We start from the raw sequence: 8,809 nt of genomic DNA, 5'->3' as shown, positions 1-8,809 counted from the left end.
AAAAAAAAAAAAAAAAAAAAAAAAAAAAAAAAAAACTAGAATAAGAAAAGGAAGCAGAAGAAACCACATTGATAAGCAGAGTGACTTCTAGATGGTAAAGGGTCTTGAAAAGATATCCTAAGAGGCACAGAGTGGTTGTGATGTTTACCCTGGGTGAGAGACGGTTTGGAGGAAAGATCTTTCAGATTTTGAAGGGCTGCCAAGCAGCAGCAGAAGGGAAAGTGATAACATGGCTGTGTGCCTGGGTTTCCGTGCACTGGAACTGTCCCGTTCTCATCCTCAGGGAGGTGGCACCGTCTTTACTTATTTTTCCTTTTTTAACCAAGCGGGGGGGTGGTGTGTCATCATTAACTTGCTCAGTTACAACCTGACCCGGAGGCGCAGGGTCTTACTACACTTGGCTGCTTCCCTGCAATTCGACCTGTTCTGTGGCTCTGGGGTGTGAACGGGGGTCATTGGGTGGGTGCCAGAGAGATGTGACGTTCACTTCAGGATGAAGTACAGTCCTAACAAAGTCATTTAAAGTCAAAATGTGTTGCTTCTGGACCTGGTGAGTCCCTTGTCACTGAAGATGCTGGAGCAGAGGCTGGACAGCCACTTGGTGGGGATGTTGCCGAAGGGATCCTTCCACAAGCAGGTTGAGTCCTAAGACTTGAAATGATGATGAGTTTTCCCATCTTAGCGGGGCCGCCAACCTACGGGGGTCTGGGAGGCATCACAGCAGCCTTCAGTGGTGAAGGCGAGTCACACAACTGCAGAACCCAGCATCCCCAAACACGAGGAGGCTGTGATTTGTTGACAAGGTAGTTGAAGTACTGGGGACTGGGGTGCAGGTGAGTGAAGAGAAACATATCAGGACTCCAGCTGAGAAATGTGTAGGACCAGAGAAGGAAGTTGGAATCTATAACCCCCCCAAGGGCTCAGCTGGAGAGAACACAGTTGTGTTCCCTGGGTCCTGATTAAACCAGGGGACTGTTTTTGAAGACTCTGGTGGAAATAGGTCACTTACGGTGCCTCATCCCCTTCTCACACTGCCTCACCCATAACCTTGTCCCCAGAGCAGCCTTCTGAAGACCAGAAGCTCCCGACCCTTCTCCAGTTTGTCGGCCTAGGTTTGGACATCTGGTGCGGCTGGTGGATAGACGCGAGCTGAGCTACGGAATTCCGTGTTGAGAATTTTAACTGGGGAACAGAAGAATTGGGAAAAGCTTAGTGGAAGTTATGAAGTTGAGGCCAGAGGAACTTGGTGTGAGAGACGAGAGCCAGGTTTCTCTCTGGGTCAAGGGCTCTGTGCAGGGGCCAGGCCATGGTGCTGGGGGCATGGAGGGTGGGACCCCCTGCCAGGTGCCTGCCCCCACCCGCCGGGCGGCAAGAGGACCTGTCACTGTTCCTGGAACGTCTCAGCTGCCTCCTCATCGGAGGAGTGTCCTCTTCCTTGAAGAGCTCCATTTAGGAACTAGGTTATTTTGGACGAATGAAAGTACTACTCGTCATAGCAGGTATTAAACAGGAGGAGCTCTTTTTCCCCAAAGACGGTGCAGGTCATATACTTAAATGGAAAAAGATGGATATTTGTATAAATGTAAGAAAATCTCCATCTAAATAACACAAAGTTTTTCGCTCAGATAGAAAACTTTAGTTGTCCAGGATCCTCTCGGGCAGGACTCCTTCTCCCTTCGGCGTGAAGTGTTGCTGTAATAAGGATGTGTTACGGTGGTATTGGAATTGGTGCACTCGTGACCCAGTGGACTGATGCAAATGGAACATGAGCAACAAAAACCATATGCCTGGGCCTCCCTGGTGGCACAGTGGTTGGGAGTCCACCTGCCGATGCAGGAGACACGGGTTCGTGACCTGCTCCGGGAAGATCCCACATGCCGCGGAGCGGCTGGGCCCGTGAGCCATGGCCGCTGAGCCTGCGCGTCCGGAGCCTGTGCTCCGCAACGGGAGAGGCCACAACAGTGAGAGGCCCGCGTACTGCAAAACAAACAAACAAACAAAAACCATATGCCTTTTCCAGGTGAGGGAGATTAGATGTCTTACTCTTTCTCATTTAATATTATGGTATGAGCATTATCTGGAAGGATGGATGAAATGGTAGCTCATCGATCACTAGGTTTAATTCAAGGATTCGAGGGAGGAATCAAGTGAGTTTTCTTCTCCGTAATATTGTAAGATGAACAATTGGGCAGCTGTGTCAGAATAATTTCACAAAGCTCCATCTATATCCCAAACTCGGTGGATACATCCGTTTGGTGAGGTCTTATACAGTTGGCTATAAATATAGCTTTGCAGTATTGTCTGTGGGGAACGTGACAGCTGAAGAAGGGGCGGCGTGTCACAAGACATTAGGCGAATGCCCGTACCGCATAACTGGTAGTCAGCAAAATCCTAAGGCAAGTGCATGAAGCTGCTGCTGTTCCAGTGATCTTCCCTTTACTTCCCCCTGCACTGACCTTGTCCCAGGCTCTTACCCTTTACCCCTTTACCTTTTTGTTTTTTGCACGTTTTCACACTTTAACATTTAAAAAAAATTTATTGAAGTATAGTTGATTTACAGTGTTGTTTTAGTTTCAGGTGTACAGCAAAGTGATTCAGTTCTACATATATGTATTTTTCAGATTCTTTTCCTTTATAGGTTATTCCAAAATATTGAGTATAGTTCCCTGTGCTATACAGTAGATCCTTCTTGTTTATTTTATACACAGTAGTGTGTATCTGTTAATCCCAAACTCCTAATTTATCCCTCCTCCCATCTCATAGCCCCTTTTTCACATCTCTGCTTTTAAGCCTTACATTTTCAAAGGCATTTGCATTTCGTTAAGGAGTGTGTTAATATGAATTTGAGTTTTAGTAAGACTGAAAGAGATGAATTTGTAATGGAGAAGTGTCAGATTCCTTGCTTCCACCTGCCCTTACCCCAGTCTAAACTACTCAACTGGTACATCCGTGACAGCTCGGAAAGGCAAACTGTGGTTGCCGGAAGTTTCTCTTGACTTGAAAATGTTAATTATGAATGGAAATTCATAGTCCAGAAACTATTATAGTAAGGATAGTACTTGTGTAATGACTGTCTACCATGTGATCAGCCTTTTACGTACTTTATTTTTAATTCTTATGTTAGCTCTGCAGTGTAGTTAGTGGGGTAAATGGAGGCATTTAGAGAGATTCGTTTGCTAAGGCCCAGGCACTACTAGGCAAGTAGTGGAGCTGGTATTCAAACCCAGGCCCTCTGATAGTAAAACTGCAATTTCCCCCATTTCACTGCCTGGGCAGGATGCAGGGGATGTTCTATTGCTCGGGAATCAATCCCGTCTACCCAGTTAGCTTAGGTATCAGCAACGCTTGAGAAACTCTGAAGCCTGGGTTCTATCACACGGTAGTGGGCACAGGGTGGTCCTCGAGTAATAATACCTTCTAAGCAGAACTGAATTCCCATCTACCGGCCTGATAGGTCCACCCCACCTACAGATGGGTTAGTGCAGACATACCACCTATGCTAGAAAATAAACGACTGGTGAAAAGTACACATCTGTATTAGTTTGCTCAGGTTGCCATAACAAAATGTCACCAAATGGGTAGTTTCAACAACAGAAGTTTGTGTGTCACAGTCTGGAGGCTGGACGTCTAAGATCAAGGTGCCAGTAGGTTTGGTCTCTCTCCTTGGCTTGCAGATGGCCACCTTCTCACTACGTCCTCACGTGGCCTTTCCCCTGTGCACGTGCATCCCTGGTGTGTCTTTCTCTTCCTGTAAGGGCGCCGGTCCTGCCAGATTAGGGCCCCACCCTAATAGCCTCATGTTAACTTAATCACCTCTTTAAAGGCCCTGTCTTTGAGGTCCTGGAAGTTAGGGCTTCAACACATGAATTTTGGGAGGACACAAATCAGTCCATAAGAACATCTGACCAAGTTAATTATGGAATCATTTTCGTAAGTAAATAATTGGGCCTAGCCTAAACGTGCATTGTTTGGAGACTAGTTAGTACCTTCTGGTCTGTGTGTCTGGAGCAGCTGTGAAAAAAACTACAGCAGAGTGACACATACCAATGCACGTGTGATTTCCGGAGAGAGGTTCCTGTGCTGTGACACGTGTTCTTCAACAATGCACATTAAACGTCACCTGCCTTATGGAAAAGTTGGGTTAATGGGAGACTATTCAAAATGGGTACAACCTTGAAATCAGAGCATTAACAGAAAGAATCACTGGTACTTGGGGAGATTACCTGGACTGTCCAGATGGACAGCTCAGTGGTGCTGGAGACTGCCCCAGGGGATAATAATTTATTTAAATAGCGTGGGAATGCTGGTTTGGGGGAACAGCACAGCAACGATGAGTCTCCTAGGGCTTCCACTTGCTGCAAGCCTAGGACTGTGCAAGCCCTTGGGCAATGCAGACCCTCCTTTTACAATTTCTTAAAGTACAACAGAAAGGGCCCCAGGTTGAGAGCCACTTCCCTTCCAGCCGAAGCTTCCAATTCTGCTCTCATCATTCAAAGCTAAGCTCCCCTTGCAAAAAAATCACACATGAACCAATATGACTTCCAGGTTATTCTCTCCTCTCTGCACCAGTGGTCTGCAAACTAATTGGTGTTATAACAATAGGTGTTGTTGCAATGTGGGATGTTGTCAGGTGTAATGAACAAGGGGCAGAACAGTGATGTTTGCATCTGTTTATGTCATCACAGGACATTCACATGCTCACACATGTGTTCTGTTTCTAACACACACACACACACACACACACATCCTGCCCGAAGTCATCTATGAATATAGGAGAAACTGGTAATAGCTTTTGCATCTCAGGAGGGTGGGTGGCATTTGGGACTTGAGGTAAGAGGAAGATGTCTTTCACTACATATTTTAAAAATTATGTTTTGCATTTTTACCATACATACGACTTTTCAGTGAAAAGTTAATTGTTACAAGTTCAGATAGAAGGTTAGCTCCAATTCACATATGAGATGCCACTTTTTAAAGCACATCTGAGGGACTTCCCTGGTGGCGTAGTAGTTAAGAATCTGCCTGCCAATGCAGGGGATGCGGGTTCGAGCCCTGGTCTGGGAAGATCCCACATGCCGCGGAGCAGCTAAGCCTGTGTGCCACAACTACTGAGCCTGCGCTCTAGAGCCTATGAGCCACAACTACTGAGCCACCATGCCACAACTATTGAGCCCACGTGCTGCAACCACTGAAGCCTGTGTGCAGCAACAAAGACTCAGTGCAGCCAAAAAAAAAAAATAATATGACAAAGGATTAATCTCCAAAATTTACAAGCAACTCATGCAGCTCAATATTAAAAAAACAAACAACCCAATCCAAAAATGGGCAGAAGACCTAAATAGGTATTTCTCCAAAGAAGATATACAGACTGCCAACAGACACATGAAAGAATGCTCAACATCATTAATCGTTAGAGAAATGCAAATCAAAACTACAATGAGATATCTCACACTGGTCAGAATGGCCATCATCAAAAAATCTACAAACAATAAATGCTGGAGAGGGTGTGGAGAAAAGGGAACCCTCTTGCACTGTTGGTGGGAATGTAAGTTGAACCAGCCACTATGGAGAACAGTATGGATGTTCCTTAAAAAACTAAAAATAGAACTACCATATGACCCAGCAATCCCACTACTGGGCATATACCCTGAGAAAACCATAATTCAAAAAGAGTCATGTACCACAATGTTCATTGCAGCTCAATTTACAATAGCCAGGAAATGGAAGCAACCTAAGTGTCCATCAACAGATGAATGGATAAAGAAGATGTGACACATATATACAATGGAATATTACTCAGCCATAAAAAGGAGTGAAACTGAGTTATTTGTAGTGAGGTGGATGGACCTAGAGACTGTCATACAGAGTGAATTAAGTCAGAAAGAGAAAAACAAATACCATATGCTAACACATATATATGGAATCTAAGGGAAAAAAATGGTTATGAAGTACCTGGGGTAAGACGGGAATAAAGACACAGACGTACTAGAGCATGGACTTGAGGATATGGGGAGGGGAAGGGTAAGCTGTGACAAAGTGAGAGAGTGGCATGGACATATATACACTACCAAACGTAAAACAGATAGCTAGTGGGAAGCAGCCGCATAGCACAGGGAGATCAGCTAGGTGGTTTGTGACCACCTAGAGGGGTGGGATAGGGAGGGTGGGAGGGAGGGAGACGCAAGAGGGAAGAGATATGGGAACATATGTATATGTATAACTGATTCACTTTGTTATAAAGCAGAAACTAACACACCATTGTAAAGCAATTATACTCCAATAAAGATGTTATAAAAATAATAAAAAAATAAAGCACATCAGAGAGAGACCTGCTCAGCAATGCTGTGGGGCTGAAAGCTGGGCTGTTTTGACCAGGTATGTTGGTAAATGAGTGGAAAATTGGACAGCTGGGTATTTCAGGGCATATCCACCGGCAGTCAGAGCTACGCTTTTGTGAAGATGGAGAGCTGAATTTCAGTGGTTTGTGTTGGTTACATGTTGTTTGTGATTTCTTTTTCATCTTTTTTTTTGGGCTTTGCCATGCAGCATGTGGGATCTTAGTTCCCCGACCAGGGATTGAACCTGTGCCCCCTGCTTTGGGAGTGTGGAGTCTTAACCACTGGACCACCAGGGAAGTCCTTTCTTTTCATCTTCAGGTCTTTCCCTCTTTCTCCCCTGATACATGTCTTTATCATCAAATGGAACAGAGAAACACGTGATTTAGGTCAGCAGTCCCCAAAGTTAGAGACTGGAAGACAGGAGGTGGGTGGAGCGAGGTGGTGGATTCAGTCGGTGAGGAGGGAAGCGGGCAGCCCTGAGCAGAGCTTCCCTTCCGTGGGCCAGACCTTCCCCTCCGCCCCCCTCCTTCCCAGCTGCTGTAGGTCACGTCCAGCCCCCCCGCCCCCTCGCCTTCGCCCTCGGTGTCCTTTCCCACCTCCTTCTCTGGGAGATTGCCACTGACGTGTGGAACAGGTCACGCCCAACACCAAATTTTGACAGCAAGTTAAAAGCCAAAATGCGTTCTATTTTGCTTTTTGTACTGTCTAAAAAAGGACATGCTGCGTAGATTAGCAAGTAACATGCACGAACAATGCTGAATGGAACCTTTAGGTTATTGATTCTAAATAACCATAACTCCTGTCTGAAATGTTTCCTTTGTGGCTAGGGAGCCCTGAGTGAATGCTTCCTGGGACTGGCAGTTCGCTTCCAGCCCTTCAGGCAGCCCGTTTACCTTGGGCACCCCTGTTGGAAATGCCTTCTGTAAACGTGACTGAAACCAGGCTCCCTGGCACTTCCCACCCACTGGTCTAATTTTGCCCCCTGGGGATCACCCTGAAGGAATCATTCTTCCATGGGCTAGAATTTCAGAGATTTGAGGGACTGTTTCCTGTCCCCAGTGAATCTTCTATTCTCCAAGTTCTTCATATAAACTAACCTCCCTAGGCTGGTAACTCTCCTCTTAACAGAAGCTAGACTTTGTATGATGATCTTTCTAAAGTGTGACTCCTGGACCCAGACATGGCCCCAGATGTGGCCCAACCAGCACAGAGGAGAATGGATGACCGCCTTCCTCATCTTCAAATTAGACGACACATGGCACTCTCAACTCACATGGAATTTTTAGTTACGCTTCTAAGTCATCATCTGTCCCATATAATAATCTTATATAAACCACATTCGTGGAGTTTTTTTTTTTTTTTTTGACCCAAGTGGGTTTTAGTTTTTTGAAGCAAATAAAGAACCTCAAATATATTCCTTTTGAAATTTTATTGTGTTTGACTTGCTTGACGGCCAGGGGTTTTGAGGGGACTGCTGGATCCTAATTTCATCATCCAGTCATCTGGTTGCCCCTGTGCCACCCACAGCTGTAACCACCATGCCATCAGTCTTCTCATCCACGTTGTGTGAAGGAAGCAGCCACAAAATGAGGCAGAACCCTGAGACCTCCCCACCCGTAACCTGTACTTTTGCTCTTCTGGCCGCACTCCTGGGAGGCTGTTGTTCACTGAGCTTATACTCTACTCAGTGATGCTCTCTTATAGCTCGTGTCCCTCTGTCTTGACTACAAGGATGTGTAGACGAGCGTGTAGCCAGGATGTCACCTCCACGTGGAATTCATCACTGTGTCCAAGCTCGGAGGACAGTGCCTGCATGTCTTAGGCGGTTGGTCCATAGTACTTGTTGATTAAATGGGCGAATGAAGGGTGTCAGGGGAGAGTTGTTCACATGTCTTACTGAAGTACAGCTACACTGTTTTCCTTTATCCCACACCCAGTGGTGTTGGCTTCCTAGTTAAAAAAGAAAACCCGCTACCCTGCCATGGTTCATTCCTAGCCATCCATACTGTCTTATGTAGTCCCTACATATTTTTTTTGACTCATTTTATTATTTGCTTTCTCATATTTTTCTTAAAAAACAAAACAAAACAGGTTTATTGAAGTCTAATTGATACACAAAAAACCCCCCAACAAAATCCTGGATGTATTTAATGGATACAGTTTGATGAGTGGACACTTGCACACACCTGTGAAACAATCACCACAGTCAAGGTATAAACATATCCATCCCCTCCAAGAGTTTCCTCCTACTCTTTTGTGTTTTGTAGTTGTTCTTGTCTTGGTGGTAACACTTACATTGAGGTCTGCCCTCCTAACAAATTGTGAAGTGTACAATATTGAATTCTTCACTGTAGGCACTGTATTGAGCAGTAGACTTCTATAATACATATATATATATATTTTTTTTTTTAAATATTTTTTTTTGGCTTCGCTGCTGCACACGGGCTTTCTCTAGTTGTGGCGAATGGGGA

Source organism: Lipotes vexillifer, unplaced genomic scaffold (assembly GCF_000442215.2).
Source record: "Lipotes vexillifer unplaced genomic scaffold, Lipotes_vexillifer_v1.1 scaffold458, whole genome shotgun sequence".
Classification (NCBI taxonomy): Eukaryota; Metazoa; Chordata; class Mammalia; order Artiodactyla; family Lipotidae; genus Lipotes; species Lipotes vexillifer.
The sequence above is the reverse complement of the archived record's forward strand: the minus strand, read 5'-3'. Positions refer to the sequence as shown.